We start from the raw sequence: 25969 nt of genomic DNA on the forward strand, positions 1-25969 counted from the left end.
AATTCATACAAGACTACTTAGCAACGTGAGAATTTCGATTCTAAGAGAACACGGAATATTCTTTCTCAAGAATATCATATTTTTCCTACTCCGATTCGCCGTTACGTGTTTCGTCGTGATTGGCGTGTGTTAGAGGGATTGTCAAGAGAATCGGCTTAGGTATGTTAAGGCTATCCCTTCTTTCTTTTTGGCATGATTCATACGATACAAACGAAATGAGTAAACGCACAGCTTTCATAAATGACTCTACTCATAAAAGTACTAGGGGCGCCTATGTTCTTGATTTCCCATGTGAATTATTATTATATCTTCTATTCATGGATCTCAGAAAAATACGTAGTTGATAAAGTTTATCTGAAAGGCATATTGATCTTATAACATTCCGAGGAATCTTATTAACGTATTTCTTATGCATTTCATTCATTTATACATGTACATTGACCCATGACCATATGGCATTATATACGCTTTTATTATATGTATATGGGATATGAAAAAAGGTTACAGCGTTATATACGCACCACCACCCGATCAGCTGGTATATGTTGATAATTTTGTCCACCGTGGCCGAGATGATATGATGGGACGCCCTCAGAGGCTTGATGATGTTATGTACACCTATACCTATGCATGATACGACATTTATATGCACGTGCATGACATTATAAATATTTCAGGATTTACAAGGTTATTTAGACTCACAGGTGGAATTCTTTACTCCATGTTTCATCTATGTCTCTATGTACTAATTTTCATGCCTTACATACTCGGTACATTATTCGTACTGACATCCCTTTTGCCTGGGGACGCTGCGTTTCATGCCCGCAGGTGCAAGTAGACAGGCTGACGGTCCCCCTAATTTTGGTATGCTATTTTTGGTATGTAGATATGGGTACGACGGGGCCCAATCCCGTCCTTTATACAGTTGTACACTCTATTAGAGGTCTGTAGATAGTTATGTATAGTTGTACACTCTATTAGAGGTCTGTAGACAGTTATGTACTCGTTTCGTGCGGTTGTAAATTTTATTGTGGGCACAAGATGCCAAGTGATTAGGGTTCGTGCCTTGGGACCCGCGAATTTATGTTATGAGGTGTAGCACCTCAGGAAATTTCTTGTATAAATCTTCTGTGAAAGCGATTGTTTATTGGGTTGTTACCTGTTTTTCCTTACTTGGTTTCACCGGACTTTAACTTTATTCAGTTTACTCTACGGCATTATTACCTGTATGTTCCTTGTTGTTAATTGTTGCTTCTAGTTTTCTATTGCAAGTATTGTTTGTCGTTTCTACCATGCTTAGCTTTTTATTGATATTGTTCCCTGTTAGTTTCACGTTCATACATGTATAGGTTATTATGTCTAGTGGGTGTCTTGACTGTTTCTCGTCACTACTCCACCGAGGTTAGTCTTGATACTTATTGGGTACCGCTATTGTGTACTCATGCTACGCTTATTGCACATTTTTGTGCAGATCCAGGTATTTCGAAGCTTGTTGATCATTAGATAGCAGATCAGATATTGCTGTGGAGACTTCAAGGTATACCTGCCATCACATTTGTAGGCCTCAGAGTCATTTTCTGAAGTTTATTTTGTATTATTTATTTCTATTTCGAAACAGTTATACTTAAGGATTTTGTAGTGAACTCAGTAGAGCTTATGACTTGTACTACCAGTTTTGGGATGTTGTATATATTCTTTGGATTGTTGGCTTTGTAGAAGTTACTAGTTCATATTTAACAGTTATTTGGCTTAAATATGTTATTAACTCAGTATGTGGTAGGCTTACCTAGTCTTAGAGACTAGGTGTCATCACGACTCCTAAGGAGAGATTTTGGGTCGTGACAAGTTGACCAATGATTTACTTTTTAGTAAACGACCTTGAGTTGGAATTTATAGTTTCAATAGGTTCTTATGGTGATTTTGGACTTGGGCGTATGTTCGGATTCTGATTTGAAGGTTCCTAGACTGTTTGGCTCTATTTGTCGAAAGTTGGCAATTTGAAGAATTTGAGGGTTCATAGATCTAATTGGGAGTTGACTTTGATGTTATCAGACTCCTATAGAGCTTTTGAGACCTTGGATAGGTTCATTTGATTAATTGACCCTTGTGTCTAAAGTTGGTTGTGATCTAGAATGTCTAAGTATGGCTCGGACGCGTTCGACGAAGTTGGAATGTTTGAAAGCTAAGAGAATCAATTGATCTTCGATTCTTGGTCTTGATGTTATTAATAGTTGGAAATTTTGGTTAATATATTTGGACTTTCTAGTATGATTGGACGTGATTCCGAGGGGCTCATGTGTGTTTTTGGTCATTGATTGAGAGATTAGTTAAGTTAATGATTTGGAGTTTTAACCACGGTCAACATTGGGTCAAGACGATCTCTTTTTGATTTTTTGAATGCACGAGCAGGTTTGTAGCATGTTTTATGATTGAAATGCATATATAGTTTATGTTCAAGAGGTTCCACATGAGTTAAGGGTGCTAAAACAATGATTTGCACCCTCAAAATATCTCTCATTTTAAATACCGGTTATCTACCCAAGTTCATCCATAAATTTTAGTCTTCCTTTAAAACCTCAAAATATCTCTCATTTTAAGACCAAATTGGGTGATTCAAAGGTGAGTTTCGGGATCATCTAGAATCTGACTCGGGCTGGAAAAACTGCTGCGTTTTGTTTACTTGTTTCAGAATTTAATAACTTTTTCTCACAAAGTATTGGAGCTTGGGAAGAAGCGAATTTTGAGGAGATTTTCATCACTACTTTGAGGGTAAGTGATTTCTATTCATTTTTTGCTCAAGAATCTTTATGAATTACTAATACCCAAAATATAAATTTTTGAGATGAAATTTGGGGTTTTGACTACTCTTTAAGAGGGTATATTTTATGTATTTGAGGGTCGATTTGGACTCTATTTTGGAATCTAATCACATATTTGGTCTCGGTAGTTTATGGGTCATCGAGATTTGGTATTATTGCGGATTTTGGGCACGTAGGTCAGGGTTGACTTTTTTAAAATTTTCAAAGATCAAAGATTTATTGATCGGGATTGCTTCCTATGGAATTGGTTGACTTTCTTGGATAATGTTTGGTTATATTCGAGCCGCTTCGAGGCGATTTCTCAAAGAAAAGAGAATTGGAGCTTTGGACTAGCCCAGATGATGTAAGTATCTTTCCTAGCTTTGATTGAGGAAATTTTTCCTAATAACTGCTGTTGTTTGCTACATTTGGGGGTAACGTATATATGAGATGACAAGTGTATATACATGTGCTATGGGTATTCATGTTCGGGTATATTCTAGATTACTTTATGCCTTGTTTGATTGTGTGTTATACTTGTTCTATGTTTTATTCAATTGCTTGACTACTTCAGCACAATAAATCATGCTAGAGTTAATATTGAGGCTAACAGTACCTTATTTTGAGCAAGATAAACTATTCTTCAGATCATTATTATACTTTTTTTAGACGTAGCCACACTTATATTATGAACGCACACTTATTATTCTTGTGATATGTGTTGATACCCAATTTTGCCCTCAAACTTTTTCAAATAGTATATATACCTTTCAAAACATCATTTTGCATCATTATTTAGTTTACAAAAATCTATACAAGAATTTTCTATAATTTTTCATTATTTTCTATAATTTTCTATAATTTTTCATTACTCCTTCAAATTATTTTGTGATGATTTAATTATCTAAAATTATTATTTGCACATATAATACATGTTTCAAATACTTTTATTTCATTTTATATAAATACAATAGTATTTTTTAGCTATTTGCAAAATTTTACAATAATAGCCTATATTTGCATTTTGTATTGCATTTGTCATTTTATTCAAGGTCAAAATAATATCTTACATTTTTTTATAATTTTCTACTATTGTTTTAAAGTATTAATTTGCATAAATAGCATTTTATATATTTATTTAACTATTTTATTAAATTATTTCCCTTTTAATCTCCTATTTAAAAACTGGCACAATTTTTAGGCTAATTTTCGGACCAATTATGGCCCAAACACTTAGCCCATTCACCTCATCAGCCCAATCAAATAACCCTCTAATTTAACCCGGCCAGAGACCCGTTCACTTGACCCGCCCGTTCCCTATCCGATCTTGGCCGTTGATCTTAAATGATCAACGACCCCTAATAAACTAACCCCTTTTAATTACCCAACCCTCTAAGCCTAATCCCCATTTCCCTAAAGACCGCCGCCCTGTTTCCATTCATCCATTCTCTCTTCTCCTCTCAAACCCTAGCAGTCGCCTCTTCTAAATCTCCCAACTCTACTTCTAATATGGAATCTCTCCACAATTTGCCTTCCATATATGCTCCATCTCCGTGTTACTTACATGATTTTCGGTATCACTTAATACTTGCCTATTTTTGGCAAGTACCAGGCCTGAATCATATGAAAATCGTCTTCAATCTTCAAGATCTAGACGGTATTCTGTCTATATACATTCATGGCAAGGCGATATGAAGCCGATTCACCAAAACCTTTGGTCGATTCCTTGATTTCTGTTGAATTAGGGTTCAAAATTTTATACTTTTAGTTTTACCCGTTCCATTACTGATAGCATGTGGTACTTTCTTTCCATATTTATGTTTTATTGATTGTTTTCCTTGTTTGTTCGCTTGATTCCTACTACTATATAAACCTCTCCCCTTTTCCCTTTGAGGGGGGAGGGGGAGGGGGGAGGGGTTATCTGGATTTACTAAAAAATGAAGCTATTACTCTATTGTTCTCATCTTATCTTGTTCTATAGAACCGGAAGAATCTCCTTGCAAGCTAAATGAGGTGGGTGCAACATTTGACCTTTGAGCCTGGGAAGCTACTAACTGACTCAGCATCTGAATAGCTTTTCTAAGATCCCCATCAGAAATACTGGGTCCTGGAGCTGGGGCTGGAGGTGGAATAGGTATATCGGTGGGTAGGATTGTGGCACCCTCCGCGGGTGTAGGAACTGGGGTAGTCTGTTCTGGAGTAGAAGAATCGGGCAGTGTGATAGTAGGGGGATTATCCTCACCTGCATTATCAAGTAGGGGATAAACAGCCACTCCTAGGGTGGCATTAGCTTCTTGGCCAATTCTCGCTCTCTTCTTAGGTGCTATTTGCTGAAAGTTAGAACAATGCACGAGTTAGAGGAGAACAACCTCATATTCCGCTCCATCGCACGATATAGAACAACAATGAAGGGTATTATTCCTAAATGTCCAAGTAGCCCCCTAATTATAGATGTGGTCGACAGCACACCGATAAGAAGGGCTCTACTAGACACGGCTCCGAGACATCCTAGGACACTTGAAAACCTTAGGCTCTGATCTCAAGTTTGTCACGCCCCAACATCAGGGAGCGCGACCGGTGCTCAACCAAGTGAACCCGATCGAGCAAGCCTATTAGACCTTTCCTACCCAACTCATTCATGATACGAAAAGAGGACGCGTTACCATCTGCTAAATAGGGGAGAGTCAAATATATATGCATAAACGTTGCTAGTCCATTTTTCATTATATACATTATGCCATGGTTAAGTTTCCAAAATACAACTCGATCCAACGACCATCCCAACATACATACATGACCCACATAAATGTCTACGGAGCCTCTAATGATACGAAAGGCCAACATGACAATGCCGGAAACAAGGCCCCGGCTATACCTCAAAATGTGAAAACTTATACAAAAGAAGAACTAAATGACCCCAGGAAGAAATAGGGCTCACCAAGACTGCTGTGATGAGTGTGAGGGAGAGCAACACTATCTGCGATCAGCGCTATCTGCGATCAGCGCTATCTGTGATGGAACCACCTATATCCATTCAAATATGTAGCGCCCCCGGTAAAAGGGATGTTAGTACTATCGAATAGTACTAGTATGTAAGGCAAACACCAGTCTTAATAGAATGAACAGTGAAACAAAGAGAAGGCAGTCATAATAATCAATAAGTGCTTCACAGAAATACAAAGAAATACCAAGTAAGGATCACATAGTTTCTAATTCAATCTTTCCATCTTTTTAGGTTAATAATCATTAGTGCCAAATGCCACACCTTACAATGACACCGTGTTTTTACACGGAGTTCGGTCTCGGCCCGACCGGCTAAGCCATCTTAGGTGAGACATATCCATATCCACAATGTAAATCAATAATTCCAACACAAATTCCACAATGTGTACAACATGGCATTCGATCTCGGCCCGATCGGCTAAGCCATCTCACTTGAGACATAACCACTTTCAATTGTTCACTCAATTCACTTTTGTTTCCCATCTTTCATTACATGGCACAAACGGCCTCATTTATTAAGTACTTCTTGGCACTTGGGAACATTTTACAATTCAAGTCTTTCCCTTTTTATCCGTTCAAATAACATCATCATTCATGTCGATAAGTACCATTACATAAGGCATTGCACATATAAGGGAAGGAACTTGGAAAATCATAATAACGTTCTCAAGTAGCATGATGAGATGGTAAATATCTAAAACAATTAGGGAACATGAATCTTTCAACCCAACACACTAAGGCAAACAACTCTAGTATGATCAAGTCAGAACTTACACCAATTATTCGGACACCAGGAGTTCGATTCTAAGAATAAGAGAGTTTGCCATACATACCTCAATTGTGCTTATTTAGACTCTACAATTATCTGGAACCCTTAGCAACCTCAATCTATTTTAGCAATATACAAATTGAACATAGAATTAGCAAAATGTTCATGGTTCTAGCTCAATTTTTCCCCACACTCTTTATCACACATGCATGCAAGATAAACCACCCTCATACCCATGAAGTATCACACTAGTACCCCATTATAGCTATGTTTGAAATTAAGAGCTGGGGTGATGAAGTCTTACCTTTTTAGATGAAGAATTTGGTGCTCTACTTGATTATTTCCAAATCTTTAATTGATGATTGAAGATCAATTTGATAAAAACTTAGGCCCTCCCTCTCGAACCCTCTCTCTCTCACTCTAGAAATATCAGAAAATGAGCTCAAAATAGACTAAAGGGGTGTTTTAACGGAATGGGGGTCGGGTTTTAAATTAAGAAAAAGGGTGCCCTGACACAGGTCTGCAGTCGCACATGTGAACGCATAATGGTTATGCGGTCCGCAAAGTGACCGCAGAATGGACCTCAGGGGCCAAAACTTTCGGCCCATATATGCGACCAGTATGTGGTCCGCATACTTGTTCTGCGGTCGCATAATGCACCGCAGAACTCCCTTCGCAGAAACCCAAGAGGAATTATGCGACCAATATGCGGTCCGCATAGTGATTATGTGGTCGCATAATCGACCGCAAAACTAACCTCAAATTGGCCAAACTTTCTGCTTCACTCTGCGGCCATTATGCGGTTCGTAGAGTGATTATGCGGCCGCATAATGGGCTGCAGTAACACATTCTTCTGCAAAACATTTTCTTCTAAGTACGTAGGGTACTGTTCAATCCAAAAAGTCCGAACCACGGCGAGCAGGAATCTAACTTGGCACCACCAAACCCCGAGTTTTTGGTCAAAATTTGTACGGGGCCTTACAGATCGGTTCACCGATCCTATTGTGTTCTAATTAACTCTCCCTTTTATACAATTCGTTTATGGTTGCTAATTAATTGAGTATTTTCTCTCGTAGTATTCTCCCGAATTACTACTCGCCTATTCACAATAGATTAACTCCTATATTCCTATCGAATCAATCTATGAAAATGCAATAAGACTACGATATTCAATTAAGCATGATGATTAGATATCATCCTATCCTAGCCACAAATCCGCTCCACTCAGAGTTAAAATCATGCGCTCTTCAATTCTTCTCTAATCTAGACGTGGCTTTCCCAAGCATAGCATAGATAGTACGTAGAACCTAACTGTTGGCCAGACAATTAAGCAATTAGACACATAATTGAAGAAAAAATTATTTATTAGCGAGCAATGGAACTCTGAACTATAGCCCAACAACTTAAACATAAATTATTGAGGAGCAACTCAATTTTTAATCATACACTCTACCTTTGACTATGGTCGATACCGGCAATCTAGCATGAGCGTACGAAATTCACATTCTTCCCCTTTTAAACATGCCCCAAGTATAAACATTTCAATTCAACCAACCTAAACAACCTACCCATAACCACCCTACCTCAAGAGATGACACGTTACCACTAAGAACCCTCAACTTGTGCACTCACCCAACAAGAGAAGTTAACAACATTACCAATCTGTCATGAGATCATGTGCCCTCACCAATAAACAAGAGAGTGAATATCGAGATAGTACACACATTCAAGTATAAATCCGCACCTTTTCCTTTGCTAGCACCATCACGAGCCATTGTAACCTACAAAACAATCAACTTGAATGTGAGAATGAACCAATAAATCCGCCTAGGGTTAAAGTGAAAGTCTAAGATGACCCCAAACTTAGTACCAAAGGCTCTATTCAATGTACTCACAATAGTTGTTTAACAAACACACAAGTGTTGCACCACAAAGGCAATGGGTACTCAAGACTTCCCCATGCCACATAATGATATTCTAGGTGTTACACCATACAAAGCAAGTTGTTGACTATGGCAATGCGACTTAGTATTGGTGCAAGCAAGAAACACACGACCCCCAATTACTACGACTAATATAATACACTAATCTTTCCTAAAAAGATGATACAACATACATAATACATACAAATAATCATGGGTAGGGTGGTTATGGCATGGTAATCATTGAAAATCAGCTTTGGGTTATGTCAAACCACCCCCATGCACCCTAGACATAGCCCAAACTCACATACAAGAATACTCGGCTACTCAGACTTCACTGGTGCACAAATTATTCATTCAAGCATTTTATCGAACATTTGGTGGGTATCTAATTGCTTCAAGTTAATTCAACAATGGTGTAGCATGTTTACCCTCCCAAAATTGAACGAAGTAGAGAGAATTGTAGTTTATTACTCTATGTAACACATTCACAACCAAATTGCAGTAACCAATTTTGTTTTTAAACAACCCACTAGCCACCATGTACTCAAGTTCTTAACTAAGAAATTAGTGGGATAGTGGGGATTTGGGGGTTTGGATTGGGGGGGGGGGGGGAGGGGTAGGGGGAATTGCAACTAACATAAACAAAACAAAAGAAAAAGAAAGAGAAGCATACCTGTATGGAGAGAAGAACGAGAGAGAGAGAGAGAGAGAGAGAGAGAAAGACTAGAGAGGACGAGAGAGAGAAGAGGGGGTGAGGAAGTTCATTTGATAGAAAGCGGGGAGAGAGAAGACAGATGTGGGGGGGGGGAATTAGATTGGGAATGGGTATGGGTAATTAGGAGAGTAAAAATGGGTATCCAAGTCGGGTCAAATGGTCAACATGTTAATTAAAGAGTAAAATTAAAAATAGAAAAAATAAAAAAAATACCTGGACCCCCAGCCCAGTGCTCCATGCTAGCTCAGCACTGGCTGGGGAAATGCTCCTGTTTTTGCGCGCCAGGCAGAGCAACACGCTGGCCTGGACGCTGGTTCGTTATTGTTTTTTTTTTTCAATGAATCCCTGATTCCCCCCAGAGCATTTTGTACATCCATTACCCATTCCACACCACTCCTACCTACGATATCTATGACTACAAAGAAAAATAAAACTTTAGTCTACTGTAACTAAAAAGAGAAAAACTAAGCTACAAGCAATAAAAATTGGGTTGCCTCCCAACAAGCGCCTGATTTAATGGCGCGACACGATGTTGGGCCTCGCTTACTCATCAACGAGTATTAGTTTACACTTCTGGCAGTCAATGACACCTCCCCAATAGTGCTTGACACTTTGCCCATTCACCAAAAAATTGTCTTTCACCATTTAAAGCGCGCAACTTGATTGCACTATATGGGGTGACTTTCACCACCTCAAACGGACCTGACCACCTCGATTTTGACTTCCCACGAAATAGCTTGAGCCTGGAATTGAACAATAGTACCTTTTGGCCTAGTTTAAAGTGACGAGGCTTGATACGCTTGTTATGCCATCTTTTTGTTTTCTCCTTGTAATGCTTAGCATTTTCATAAGCGTTCAACCTCTCCGCATCTAACTCATTCAACTGTAAGAGCCTCTTTCACCTGCAACTTCCAATCTATATTCAACTTCTTGAACGCTCAATAAGCCATATGTTCAAGTTCAACCGGCAAGTGACATGCCTTCCCATACAAAAGCTTGTACGGATATTCCCCAATTGGCATGTTATATGTAGTTCTATATGCCCACAAGGCATCATCTAACCTTGCAGCCCGGTCTCTCCTCTTAACACTCACTATTTTCTCTAGTATTTACTTTATCTCTCTATTTGACATTTCAGCTTGTTCGCTTGTTTACGGATGATATGCTGTGGCAACTATGTGGCGGACCCCATATTTAGCTAGAAGGTAAGTCAATAACCGATTGCAGAAATGTTTTCCTTCATCACTAATCAAAGCACGTAGAGTCCCAAACCTTGAGAATATTTTCTTCTTCATAAAAGTCTACCACATTGGCATCATTGGTTGGCAATGCAACAACCTCCACCCATTTGGACACTTAGTCCATCACTAGCAAGGTATACTTATTTCCTCTAGACAATGGGAATGGTCCCATGAAGTCTATGCCCCACACATAAAAAATCTCTACCTCCAGGATATTATTCAAACGCATCTCATGCATTCTCGTGATTGTTCCTGCTATCTGATGCTGGTCACACTTTTTAACAAATGCATGGGCATCCTTGAACAGTATTGGCCAATAGAACCCCGTCTGCAACACCTTTGCAGCCATTCTATCGCCACCATGATGGCTCCCATAAGGCAAGGCATGTCAGTCATTTAACACTTGCTCCACCTCTTTTTGAGGAATGCATCTCCTCAACAATTGGTCCGCACACTGTCTGTACAAGAATGGCTCTTCCCAGTAGTAAAAATTCACATCATGTAAAAACTTCTTCCTAGCCTCAGATTGGATTTCAGGAGGAAGAACTCCACTCATAAGATAGTTCACATAATCCACGTACCACAAGACATGGTCATGTGTCCTTAATTTGTCCACCTTCCTCCACGTGCTCATGATTTTACAACCGCGACAGGTGGTCGACCACTTGGTTTTCTGTGTCATTCAAATCTCTTATTTCTACATCAAATTTCTGCAACAACAAAACCCAGCGCATCAATTTAGCTTTGATTATTTTTTCAAAAATAAATACATGATTGCTGCATGATTGGTCTGGACTATAACTTTTGTTCCCACCAAATAAGCCCAAAATTTCTCAATAGCCCACAAAACTACTAACAACTCCTCCTCAATGGTGGTGTAATTCATCTGTGCATCATCAAGAGTCTTACTCGCTTAGTATATGGAGTAAGATATATTGTCCTTCCTATGGCCTATCACTGCCCCAGTATCATGGTCACTTGCGTGACACATCAGTTCAAATGTCAAGGACCAGTCTGGTGCCATAATAATTAGTGCAGCCACAACCTTCTTCTTGAGCTTCTCGAACGCCTTCAGACGTGCTTCATCAAAACTGAATGTCACATCCTTTTCGAGCAACCTGCACAATAGAGTAGCAATTTTAGAAAAATCTTTAATGAAGCATCTATAAAAATATGTGTGTCCCAAGAAACTTCGGACATCCTTCATAGAGACGGGTGGCAGAAATTTTGCAACTGCTTTGATCTTTGTCGTATCAACTTCAATGCCACTTTTCGATACTCCATGACCCAAAACGATGCCCTCTTGCACCATAAAATCGCACTTTTCCCAATTTAGCACCAAATTCGTTTCTTCACACCGCGCCAACACATTGGCCAAATTCTTCAAAAAATCATCATAAGACGACCCAAAGACTAAAAAGTAATCCACGAAGAACGTTACAAAATGTTCCACCATATCGGTGAAAATAGCCATCATGCACCTCTGGAAAGTGTCTGATGCATTGCAAAGATCGGATGGCATCCGCTTAAAAGCAAACATACCATAAGGGAACGTCATTTCTCCTGATCCACGAATATAACATCTGATTGTATCCCGAATAACCATCAAGGAAGCAATAGTACTCATGCCCAGCGAACCTGGCCAACATTTGGTCAATGATGGAAGTGGGAACTGATCCTTGCGGGTAGCTTTGCTGAGCCTTTTATAGTCAATTCAAACTCTCCACCCTGTTACGGTGCGAGTAGTAATTAGCTCATTTATCTCATTCTCTACAACAATCATCCCACCCTTTTTAGTGACACATTGCACTGGGCTTACCAAATTGCTATCATAAATAGGGAAGATGATACCTGCATTAAGCCACTTAATCACTTCCTTCTTCGTGACCTCCTTCATAATATGATTCAACCTCCTTTGTTGCTCAACACAGGGGCGGTGTCCATCTTACATAAATATTTTATGCATACAAAACGAAGGACTGATTCCCTTAATATTAGCAATTGTAAACCCAATGGCTCTTTTGGTCTCACGAGTACCCTTAGCGGCTTTTCATATTGCAAATTGGTCAAGCTGGATGAAATAATCACTGGCAAATTTTTAGCACTCCCCAAGTAGGCATAGTGCAGGTGCGCTAGCAGAGCCTAGAGCTCTAGTTTTGGAGATTTTTCAACAGAGGTTTATAATGGGTCAGAGTAACTCGTCGATCCAACTCCTCAAATCTCCCAATCCCACGAATAAACTTTCAATACATGTTAAGTACTTGCTCAATTTCTTCCGCCAACTCATTTTCACTTTCTTCTTCATCCCCGAATAAAGCTCGTTCAAGGGGGTCTGTGGGGATCATATAAGGCATCACTAAGGTCACATCATTTCTATACTGAAATCAAGGATAACTCTTCATAATGGACTGGTAGTTTAAGTGCTTCATAAACACTGAAGACCTCCACTCCATCATCCACTCTCATTGTCTTTTTTCCTCCACACATCAATAATAGCTCGGCATGTGGCTAGGAATAGACGCCCCAAAATAAATGAGACTTTTTGATTAGGCTCGTAGTCCAAGATAATGAAATCAACAGGGAATATGAAAGAACCCACTTGGACTAACACATCTTCCATCACCCCTTCTGGACTTGTAAGGGAGCGATCCACCAACTATAAAATCACAGTAGTTGTTCGCGACTCACTCAATCCTAACTGCTTGAACACAGATAGTGACGTCAAATTGATGCTCACTCCAAGATCACACAAGGCTTGTCCGACTGCGTTCTTACCAATCCAAATCTAGATAGTGAAGCTACCTGGATACTTAAACTTCTAAGGTAGCTTGCTTTGAATTCTTGAGCTACATTTTTCAGTGAGTGCCATAGTATCAAACTCGGCTAACTTCCTCTTATTTTCCACTATGTCTTTGATATATTTTTCATATTTGGACACTTCCTGCAAGATGTCTACTAGTGGAATATTAATATGCACATGCTTCAAAATATCTAGCAACTCCTTGTTAGTAAAATTATCCTTCACTTTCTGTAATCTTTAAAGGAACGGAGGTGGTAGGCTCGCAACAATTGGTTATGGTTGCTTTTCCACCGCCTATTCAACTGAATTCTCTAACTCTCTTGCAGTTTCTGATTCTACCTCAACGGTGGCCTAATTTCCACTAAAAGTCACTTTCTTTCTCTTCTTTGATGGGACTTCTTCTAATTGTCTCCCATTCCTCGGTGACACAACATTAATAGGAGCCTTAGAATTAGCCTCAGTGTCGTTTGGAAGAGCACCAGCTGGCCGAGTATTTTTGGCACTGTCAAGTTGCTCCATTTGTCGCTCTAAATTTTGAATAGCTGCTGATTGGGATGCCACTTGAGCCTATTGGCCAGCCATCAATTTCTTTGGCATCTTCTCAATGTGACTCATTGAGTTTGTTGGTTGTTCAATCCCGTGGTGGTCTATATTGCTATTAAGGAGCTTATGGCATGTACCGATTATGAGTACCTTGACTTCTACCCCAAGAAAAGTTTGGATGGTTCCTCTAATTTGGATTGTAGGTGTTTCCATATTGATTTGTCTAGCCTCGATTTGCATTACCCACGAAACACACAAATACTAGATTTGCGGGGCATAGATCTCTCGTGTTACGCTCTACGCATACTTCACAAAATGCCTGAACCTTCTGCATTGGCTGAGCTTGCTGCTTATTGATAACCAGGGTAATCTTATTAACTTGGTTAGCCAATGTGGCAACCTGTGCTGATAATGGAGAAACAACATCTAACTCAAGGAACCCTACAGATTTCTGAAATATATGTGTGCCCACTGCTCCTTGCCAATCATGATTACTTTTGAAGAATTTATTCAACAATGGAAAAATCACATCAAAGCTTTTCTCCAACACTTGACCATGTGCTGCAACATCTACCACAATCTTGGTCTCTAGGTGTAGCCCTTCTATGAAGATATGAGCCAGCACCTCATTTGTTTGATTGTGATGAGGGCAATCTCGCAGCAGCCCCTTGAACCTCTCCCGAGTTGAATATAAGGACTCGCCCGCCTTCTGTTTAAAGGCGACTATTTCACTTCTGATCTTCTTAGTTTTACTTGAGGGGAAGAATCGTGCCGAAGATTTTCTAGCGAGATCATTCCATGATGTAATAGAGTTAGCCGGCTCTGCCTTCAACCATGTCTTCGCTTCGCCCAACAGAGAGAACGAAAACAGTGTGAGCCTCACATAGTCTAGAGTGACTCCATAAGTGATATAAGTATCACTAATCTCCAAGAAGTTCAAAATGTGGTGCTATGGATCTTAATGTGGACGAACCATAGATTGTCTATTTGCATGTAGCAGCTGGATCGTGCTCTGTTTCAACTGAAAGTACCCATCGATTCTGGGCTTCACACTGCTGGAGGTGACATTAGCATTCCTAGGCATCGCCACCTCCTGAACATCCATATGTTTCTCATCTACCATGTCCATAGGTAGTTGAACAAGTGCATGAAGATTATCTGTGTACCTTGCTTCTGTCAACCTCCTGTGAAACGTTTTCTCAGCTTCTGGGTCAAAGCCTTGAAGTCTATCTTGACTCCTGACCTTTCACATTCAAACAAAGTTCCTGAGAGTAGAGCAACCAATATGAAACATTAGACTTGACGAAATAGACAACAAAAGTAAAAGCTAGTAAAGTAGTCAATATTCAAGTCTCCGGCAACAACGCCAAAAAGTTATTGCTCCCAAATGCACCCGCAAATATACGTGATCAACAAGTAATATAATGATAAGTAGACTGCCGCACCCACATATACTTGTGTTAACTACCTACTAATTTCACTAAAATTGTTATCCAGTCAAGTCAATCATAGTCGAATTGTGTGATTATAATTAAGCAAGGATAGTAACAATTAACTTATTTAGCAAGAAGGAAATAGTTGTTGAGAATTCAGTAGAGATAAACATTTCAGGCTTGTGATCGGTTCACCGATCCTATTGTGTTCTAATAAACTCTCCTTTTCATATAATTCATTTATGATTGCTAATTAATTGAGTATTTTCTTTCGTAGTATTCTCTCGAATTACTTCTCGTCTATTCACAATAGATTAACGGCTATATTCCTATCGAATCAACCTATGAAAATGCACAAAGACTACGATATTCAATTAGGCATGGTGATTAGGTATCTTCCTATCCTAGCCACAAATCCGCCCCTACTTAGAGTTAAGATCATGGCCTCTTCAATTTTTCTCTAATCTACACATAGCTTTCCCAGGTATAGCATAAATAGTAAATAGAACCTAACTGTTGGCAAGACAATTAAGCAATTAAACACAGAATTGAAGAAACAACTGTTTATTAGCGAATTATAGTCAAGGTAAAGTCAACTTTGAACAACAATATTCATGGCTAAAACACAACCCCAAAACTAATGGATTTTAGCCACTCATGATTCTAAGAAAGATGAAGAAAAATTGAGAATCCTTGCTCCCGAGTATTCCGTGCTTCTATTTTCCTCTCAAAGTGGCGTCTCCCAATGCAAAATAGGTTTAGACTTCTTTTTATATGAGTTGGCGGTGTATAGGACCGAAAAAGACCTTGTCCCACGCGAAGTAGGAGAAAATCCCGTCACCCAGTGTGTAGGGCAGCGTGTCGCGCTGGCCCTATGCTGGGCCATTGGCTACAAAATTTTGGGACTGTTTTCTATGCCTCAGTCAGCACGATGCAGTGTCCTGGGTGCTAGACTGTGCAAAATTTTCGTTTTGTTCTCTTTTTTCTTCAATTCGTGCACTTTTGTCCCACCTTGCTTCTAGGTGACTCCTATACCTAAAGATACCACAAATTAGAATAAATTATTACCTTACACATCCAATTTCCACAAAATATGAGTAGATTGCGAGGCGGCATGCATATAAATATACATACTTTAAGCTGAATATCATGGCTAACAAGAGAAGACATGCAGAGTTTGAAATAGTTGTACTGACTGAGGAGTGCAGTGCTAGAGTGAAAAGTAAGCTTCCCCCAAAGTTTAAGGATCCTGGATGTTTTCAATTCCATTGGCCATTGGGAAACATGATATTGGTAGAGCCCTATGTGATTTAGGGGCAAGTAGTAACTTAATACCTTTATCAGTTTTCAAGCAACTCGAATTGGGAGCACCTGAGCGACCTACTACGATCACTTTACAGCTATCAGATAGGTCCTTGGCAAAGCCAGAAGGGATTATTAATAATTGATAATTAATATAACATAAATCACCCCAAGATTTGGTGTCACAAGTACACGAGCGTCTAAATCCAGCTAAATACAAAGTCTGAAAGAAATACAACACTGTCCAAAATAAAATAGAAAGAGTACAAGAAATAGGAAAGTAACTCTAAGGCCTGCGAACGGGATGTAGATCTACCTCGAATCACTGTCTGGTATCCGCTAAGGGTCAACGATCGTAACAATAAGAAAAGAGTTACCAAGTGCGTCTCTTCCAAAATAATCAACTAAACCGCCAAGTTAAATTCACAATCCAAGTATCCGGTAAAAGCAATAAAATCAACAAATTGCACGGAATCAACCTTCGTGCTTTTACTATCATCCTCACTATATGATATAAATAAAGCATGTGCATGGCATCACCCTTTGTAATTTTTTTCTCATCATCACATGATAATGATAATAGCAAAAAATTACACGGCATCACCCTTCGTGCTTTAGCTTCACGTTTACTTAAGCAAAGATATCAATATGCAAAAAAGGCACAGCAACACCCTTCGTACTTTTCACTCTTCCACACCAAGCATTCACAACAATACAATACCAAAAAAGGTGGGAAGCAAGTTCATCTTCAATAATAACATCAAATCTGCTCGTCATATGAGAATCTTTCCATAATTAGGACCAACAACCAATCAACAATTTTCACATTCTCATCACCCAATGTCACAACAATCTCAATATAAGTGTCACAACCCAACTGGAGGGTCATGACTAGCACCTGGGCCATACTTGCCGAGCACCAACATACATTTTATCTAACCTTTCTTATTATTTTTAAGGGCCGACAAGATCAATATAAATGGTAGACATGGATCATGAACATCCAACAATGAAAGATAATGTCATGAACATACATAACATGGGACGACAAGACTGTCAAGAAACTATATATAAGGTACGAGCTACCATGAGTCGACACCTGTCTATGAGCCTCTAAAGGAACATAAGTTCTACAACATTGCCGGAACAGGGCCCCGACATACCCATAATGTCTATAACAAAAATGCATACCAAGACCACGGCAAGTCCGGAGAAGGGATCTCGCCAATAACCGCTGAACTGGACAACCTACTGTGGTGGGGGAGTTGCGTCTACCCGTTTATTAGGACCTGCAGCACGACATGCAGTGTCCACAAATAAAAGGGACGTCAGTACGAATAAAGTACTGAGTATGTAAGGTAGGAAAGCATAAGTAAGAACAGTAATGTAAACAGGGATAGGGAATATACAACCTGTGACATCTGGGTACCTCTGAGGGCTACTGATATGAAACACATGATATATACATATATATATATATATATATATATATATATATATATATATATATATATATATATATATATATATATATATATATATATACATAAACTTTTAAAACATATGCCTTTGTGGGCATCACCATCATCATATCGTACCCGGCCGTAATAGGCTCGGTAAAACGTACCCGGCCATCATAGGGCTCGGTAGAATCATACCCGGCCACGTGGAGCTCGGTAAAACCCAACTGATCAGTGGTTGCACAATAGGTGCCGTACCCGGCCGACTATAGCGCGACTCGGTAGAGTAAAATAGATACATATATATGATGCATGCTGGACTCATTGGAATCACATTTTGAACCTTTCGGAGTGACGTAAGGTCGGTATCCTTCGTACATGTTATTAGGATTAACTCTTCATCAAGAATCTTATAAGAATCAGGAACTACCAACAACATTGATAATATAAGAATAAGAGAAGTAACATCAATATCAATCGTTTCATAAGAAGGGCAGCAATGTAAGTACTGCTAGCTTCTAAGAGTAGAGTATCTTTGGGAGCTCATTCAATACATTATGTACAATCGGAGTCGTGAAAAAGGATGAAGGGGATATCCTCACATACCTTGTATATACTGCCCAACCTCAAGCTATACAAATGTCACGACTCCTTAGTCTACAATAAGAGAAATGACACTATCATTATCGTTTAAGCATCGTAACTATTATGTATCGACCGCAACCTATTTTACGATGAAACGGACAGCACCTCCCCTATTTATATGACTTCACACAAGTCAATACAATCCCCAAACAGCCCAAACAACATCATTAATAATCATATTGAGCCTCCCAAAACAGTCCACCAACCAACAACATTACTACCAAGCCTTTCGATATATATTTCACAAGTTCTAGCTTCAACGACTTAGCCGCAACTTGGATAATCTTAAATATATATATAGAGTAAGAGGTTTCTTACCTTTAAACAGAAATAACAACTCCAATTTGACCTTAATTTTCCACGAAATATCTCTCCAATTCTGTCACAAGAACAAGGAAGCGAAACTAGCAATCAATTCGGGTTTTTCGGCACTAGAATTACTTTAGAAGACTTGAAATCACTTAGGGTTGATATTAAAAACTTGAAGGAGTATTTAAAGAAGATAAAACACTTAAAACAACCTCCCACACGAGCTGGAACAACACAAAAATCAGCAACAACAAGAAGAACAAGAAACTTACTAGCGCCACGGGATTCCCGACACTTGATTTGTGTTGTTTGCCCTTTGTTTGGGTCTTGGATCATGAGAGAACCTTGAGAGAGTGTTTTTAGGATTCTAAGGTCTGAATATACTGAAAAATAATGACTTAAAACGGGGTTGAGATATCTTATATATATCCATATATCTTAAACCGCCTATGTGGGTTCCATAGAGAGCTGCTTGGCGCACTCTCACGAAAATGCGAATATCTCTCTATTCCGAGATCGTATGGACAAACGGTTTAATGCGTTGGAAACTAGACTCATAGATCTTCAATTTGATAGGTCGATCACCCCATAATTCCAAGTATATTGGGAGGAAATTGTAGTAACATTTGACCTAAAGTTTAAGTAAAATTATAAATGTAAGTTGCGACAACTTTTATCGCCTTTGTTTCATAACTCGCTTGACTTCTAGACTTATGATACGGATATTATATGATTCAAATACATTAAAACATGACCTATTGGGACAATTAATCACCTCTAGTGTTACCCGAAAATACGGGTTACAACATCCTTGATTCGTTTAACTTCTAATACTTGTTAACCACTCTTATACACCCTTGTATCGTTTAAGACCAATAGGATTAACTTCTTATCATCTCAAAGATAATCTATTCTTGGATTTACGTCGACTAACTTACGGCGTGATCTAAGGTACGCGAATTTGGGTTGTAACAATAAGAAATAACATGAAAGTGGGAAATCAAGAAATTAACAATCTATCTAAGCATGGAAAACATATTTCACGAAATAACATGGTACAAGTAAGGCAAATTCCACCACACGCTTATCCCATGGTCCGCGCATATGCACTTGTCACCTTGCATATATGCCGCCCCCAACACATAATTCACATAGAAAATAGACTCGATATTACCTTATTTCCCCCCAAATAAAGGTTAACCAAGACACTTAGAACAACCATGGCTTTGCCTTTCGAACAAGCCTCCAAACCAACCGAATCTAACAAATTATCAATCAAACAATCCAAAATAAGCTTTAGAAACTACCCACAAATGAAAAAGGTTTAATTTTAATCATTTTAGACTAAATCCTGATTAGCCGTTCACCCCTGAGCCTAGATAAGTGATTTGTTTTGAAATCCATCCTCAGTTTGAGGTTTAAATCTCAATTATACAAAATTCCTAAATTCTACCCAAAACCCCTAATTTCTACCATGAAATCCATAGATTTGATGTTAACAATTTATGAATATTGTTTTAAATTGATCGAAAATTAGTTAAAATTGCTTAGTGATGAATTTGGTAAGAAAATCCTCTTCAAAAATCGCATCTACAGTGTTTTGGGTTGAAAAATGGTGTAAAATGAGTTAAATCCCGACTTTCCCATCTTTTACCCAACTGCAGACCTTGTTCGCAATTGCGATGTCCGTAAATGCAAAACACCAATCGTAAATGCGATCGGTGCATCACACACAGAAGTTGAAAGGCGACAAAACCTTCGCATTTGTGAAGGACACCCCCTCGCAAATGCGAAGCTGCTCTACATTACACTGTATTACAATTGCGATACATGAGTCGCAAAAGCGAACACAACCCAGTTTGCAAAAGCGATCCTTTCTTCGTAAATGCAAGGACCCAGCCCCCAGCCCATGTTCGCATTTGCGAGCCTGGCATCACAAACGCGAGGCTCGCAATTGCGATCAGGTTCTCACAAATGCGAGATCTGCAACTTGACACCAGCAACTGTTGGTGCCCAACAGTTCCAAATAAGTCAGCCAATCATCCGAAACTCACCCGAGCCCCTCGGTCTCCAAATCTAACATGCACATAAGTGTAATAACATCCTACAAACTTGCTCGCTACATCAAATCATCAAAACAACATCATATAACAAGAATAAATTACCAAAACTCTAAATTCAACTTAAAACTCAACTTTTTGCTAACTTTCACATAATGCGCTGAAATACGCTACGGACACTCTGGACCCCAACCAAACATGCATACAAGTCAAAAAATATCATACAAACCTACGTAATATTTAAAACACCGATCTGAGTTTGTTTAGAAATAATACTGACAGTGGTCAACTCTAGCCTCATTTTAAGTCAAACATCATATTTTTATCAAAATTTCGCATAAAAGCTTTCCGAAAAGAGACACGGACTACGCACAAATTAATAAACGTTAAATTAAGCTATGAGATGACTCAAAACATAGAAATTAAGGTTAGTACTCAAAGCAACCAAACGGGTCGTCATATTCTCCGCCTCTAAAAGAAACGTTTGTCCTCGAACGGACATAGAAATATACCTAGACTGGTAAAAAGGTGTGGGAATCTACTTTGCATATTGGACTCAAACTCCACGTTGACTCATCAATCGACTGACCTCTCCATTTCACTTTCACAGAAAGAAAACTCTTGGATCTCGACTTAGGAACCTGTCAGTCTAGAGTAGCCACCAACTCTTCCTCATAGGTCAAATTTTATCAAGTTGCATCGTGCTGAAGTCCGAAACATGTGATCTATCCTCATGGTACTTTCGAAGCATGGAAATGTAAATATCGGATGTACCCCTGCTAGTCTACGAGGCATTGCAAAGCTAATCCATAGTGATGCGCTCCCACTTCCACTCTGGTATCTCTAATCTCTGAGTCAACCCACCCGGTTTCTGATGCTCATACTTCACCTATTGACAATTCAAACATCGAGAGACATAACTGGCAATATATTTATTCTTCTTCCACCTCCAATAGTGCTATTTTACGTCACAGTACATCTTTGTGACACCTGGGTGAATGCAACAACACGAATTGTGAGCCTCCTCAAGGATCAACTCTCTCAACCCAACAACATTTGGAACACATATCTAGCCTTGAAGCTTCATAACACCGTCATCTACAATCACAACCTCCTCAGTACCTCCCCGTTGCACTGTGTCTTTCAACACCAACAAGTGAGGATCATCAAACTGGCGAGCCTTGATACGCTCCAACAATGATGATTATGCCATAACACAAGAAAGAACCCGTCTAGGCTCTGAAACATTCAAACTCACAAAACCGATTGGCCAAAGCCTGAATATCCATGGCTAGTGGCCTCTCTACTACTAGTTAATATGCCAAATTGCCCATGCTCTCTGCCTTCCTACTCAATGCATCGGCACTACAATGGCCTTCCTTGAATGGTACAATATTGTAATATCATAGTCTTTTAGCAACTCTAGCCATCTCCGTAGCCGCAGATTGAGGTTCTTTTTCTTAAACAAGTGCTGGAGACTGCGATGGTCGATATAGACCTCACATCGAAAGTCGTATAAATGTCGCCATATCTTCAAAGCATGAACAACAGCCGCTAACTCAAGGTCGTGGATAAGATAGTTCTTTTCGTGCACCTTCAGCTGTCTGGACACGTAGGCAATCAACCTACCGTCCTGCATCAACACTGCACCGAGACCAATCCGCGATACATCACAATACATAGTGTAAGATCCCGAACCTGAAGGCAACATCAACACTGGGGTTGTAGTCAATGTAGACTTGAGCTTCTAAAATCTCACCTCACACTTATCTAACCATCTGAAAAGAGCACCCTTCTTTGTCAACTTGGTCAATGGGGCTAAGATAGATGAAAACCCCTCCACGATCTGACAATAATAAACTGCCAAACCCAAGAAGCTATGAATCTCTATTGATGAAGTAGGTCTAGGCCAGTTCTGAACCACCTTAATCTACTTCGGTTCAACCTTAATGCACTCGAAAGATACAACATGGCCCAAAAGACAACTGAGTCCAACCAGAGCTCACACTTTGAAAATTAGGCATATAATTGACAATTCCTCAAAGTTTGAAGTACGATCCAGAGATACTACTCATGCTCCTCTCGACTGCGGAAGTAACCCAAAATATCATCAATGAAGACTATCACGAAGGAATTAGATAAGGCTTGAACACCCAGTTCATCAAATTCATAAAGGTTGCTGGAGCATTAGTCAAGCCAAATGACATCACCAAGAACTCGTAGTGACCATATCGAGTTCGAAAAGCTGTCTCTGATGCCCTAATCTTCAGCTGATGATATCCAAACCTCAAGTCAATCTTGGAAAACACCTTGGCACCCTGAAGCTGGTCAAATAAGTCATTAATCCTGGGCAACATATATTTGTTCTTGATAGTGACCTTGTTCAATTGCCAATAGTCTATGCGCATCCTCATCGATTCGTCCTTCTTCTTCACAAACAACACCGGTGCACCCCCAAGGAAAGACACTAGGTCTAATGAACTCCTTGTAAAGAAAATCCTGCAACTGCTCCTTTAATTCCTTCAACTCACTTGGGGCCATACGGTACGCTAGAATAGATAAAGGTTGAGAGCCCGGAACCAAGTCAATGCAAAAGTCGATATCCCTGTCGGGGTGTATACCCGGAAAATCTGTAGGAAACACCTCTGGGAACTCTTTCACCATCAGAACTGAATCCATGGAAGGAACCTCTGCACTAGAATCATAGATATAGGCCAAATACACCAGACACCCCTTATCGACCAGACATTGAGCCTTCACATATAAAATGACCCTGCTAGTGGAGTGACCAGGATTCCCTATCCACTTCAATCGAGGCAACCCCAGCATAACCAAAGTATAGTCTTGGCATGACAATCCAAGATAGCATATTATGGGGACAACCAGTCCATACCTAGAATAACCTCAAAATCCACCATATCCAACAACAGAATACCAACTACGATATTATAATCATAAAGTTTAACAACACAAGACCTATACACCCGATAAACTACTATAGAATCTCTAACAGGTGGAGACACAGAAACAGGAATATCAAGAGACTCACGCATACTTAAATGCGAAGCAAAATATGAGGACACATAAGAATAGGTTCTACCCGAAACAAATAACATGGAAGCATCTCTATGACAGACTAAAATAGTACCTGTAATAATTACATTAGATGACTCTGTCTCAAGTCCAGTTGGGAATGCATAACAACGAGGTTAAGCCCCACCAATCTGACCTCCACCTCTCAGATGGCTTCTCACTTCCTAGCCTCCACCTCTAATGGCCTAACCACCATCTCGGGCTGCATGACCCCCAACCATAGCTAGTTCATCGGGCAGTGGAACAACCATTGCCGGAACCATGGCACGAGTAGCTGCTGTGGCATGCTTCTCTGTGACCTCGGGCAAAACTTCGCAACTAGCCTCGGATCTCCACAAGTGTAAAAAGCCCTTGGCTGAGTGACTGATGACCCTAGAACTGACCCTATCGACCTTAATAACTACCCTGATAACTCTGAATTGGAGGTACAATAACCACAACTGAAGGTACGTTGTATGCTAGCTGTTCGAGATGAGACCAATAAGAACCACGGCTGCTCGAAGTACCGTGTGATACCTGAAGCGCTGACTTAATCGGCTTGATGGATGGCCTCTACCAAATGAAGCCCTTCCTCCAGATGAGGCACCACTGAGACAACCGAAATGACAAGGCTTCTTCTCATATTCTCCCTCTCTATCCTGACCACAAATCTTATCGACCCCTAGCAATCTTTACAACCTGAGTGAAGGAAATATCATCATCAGTCTCTCTGGCTATCTTTAGCCTGATTCCATAAGTAAGACCATCTATAACTCTCTGCACCCTCTCCCACTCAATAGGGATAAGGATAGTTCCATGGCGTGATAGATCCACAAACCTGGTCTCATACTGGGTAACAATCATGCTTCCCCATTATAGGCGCTCAAACTGACTGTGTAAATCCTCTCTTTGGGTGAAGGGAATGAACTTCTACAAGAATATATGCGAAAACTGAGCCACGTTAGAGGAGGTAAGCCTGCTGGTCTGCCCCGAACATACTCCTGCCACCATCTCTTGGCGGAGCCATGCATCTAAAACACTGCAAAGTCAGCTCCATTGGAATCCACTATACCAATGTTGCGCAATACCTCATGGCAACAGTCTGAGAAATCCTGTGGGTCCTCAGAATATGTACCACCAAAAAGAATAGGAAAGAACTTAGTGAACCTGTCCAACCTCTTCAGCCCCTCGAACGACATAGCAAGTCCCTCCCCAAATTGTGTATCAATAGGCTGAACTGCTCCAACTGGCAGAACTTTCGAAGTTTGATATCCGCGAGCCATCTGCTATGGAGTGTGAGTAACGGGAGTCTGGGCTCCTCCTAACCTGAGAGATGGCTGGTGCCATAGGGAACACGCCGTCTTGGTCCATGCTCTCCATAAGATGGACCAGGCGGACTAGGGTGTCCTGAAGTACAGCCTTGCACGTGCTATAGGCCGAGCTCTGCCTCTACCTCTGGCTTTGCCTCGGCCTCGGCTTCTACCCCTGGTAGTGGCAGCAACCTAGGGCTCCAGCTCCTGATCCTGCTAAAGATGCAGTACGTGTCCTCACCATCTTTGAAAGAATAAGAATAGAATGATTTAGACTCAATGATAAAATAAAGATGCACAGTATAGAAAGAAAGAATGTGAAAATTCCTCAAGCCTTATAGCCTCTAGAATGTAAGTACAGGAGTCTTTGTACCGATCCTTTCTACTAAGCTTGCTCAGGACTCGTGAGACCAAGGAAACCCAGTGCTCTGATACAAACTTGTCACGACCCAAATTCCTAACTTCGGGGCCATGATGGAACCTAACGTCCACTCGCTAGGCAAGCCAATACAACAGATATAACAAAAGGAAAAGCAAAAAATATCTAATAATTGATCATTAATATAACATAAACCACCCCAAGA

At 39.9% G+C, this 25969-nt stretch overlaps 1 non-coding gene across 1 annotated transcript; it reads left to right on the forward strand.

Moving 5' to 3' along the window:
* Window positions 1-14431: 14431 nt before the first annotated feature.
* Window positions 14432-14536, forward strand: LOC142170030 (small nucleolar RNA R71). Its single transcript, XR_012699649.1, has one exon. It is a non-coding gene; the product is annotated as a small nucleolar RNA R71 (small nucleolar RNA).
* The last annotated feature ends 11433 nt before the right edge of the window (window positions 14537-25969 follow it).

The sequence above is a fragment of the Nicotiana tabacum genome, chromosome 15 (genome assembly GCF_000715075.1).
Source record: "Nicotiana tabacum cultivar K326 chromosome 15, ASM71507v2, whole genome shotgun sequence".
NCBI classification, from domain to species: Eukaryota; Viridiplantae; Streptophyta; class Magnoliopsida; order Solanales; family Solanaceae; genus Nicotiana; species Nicotiana tabacum.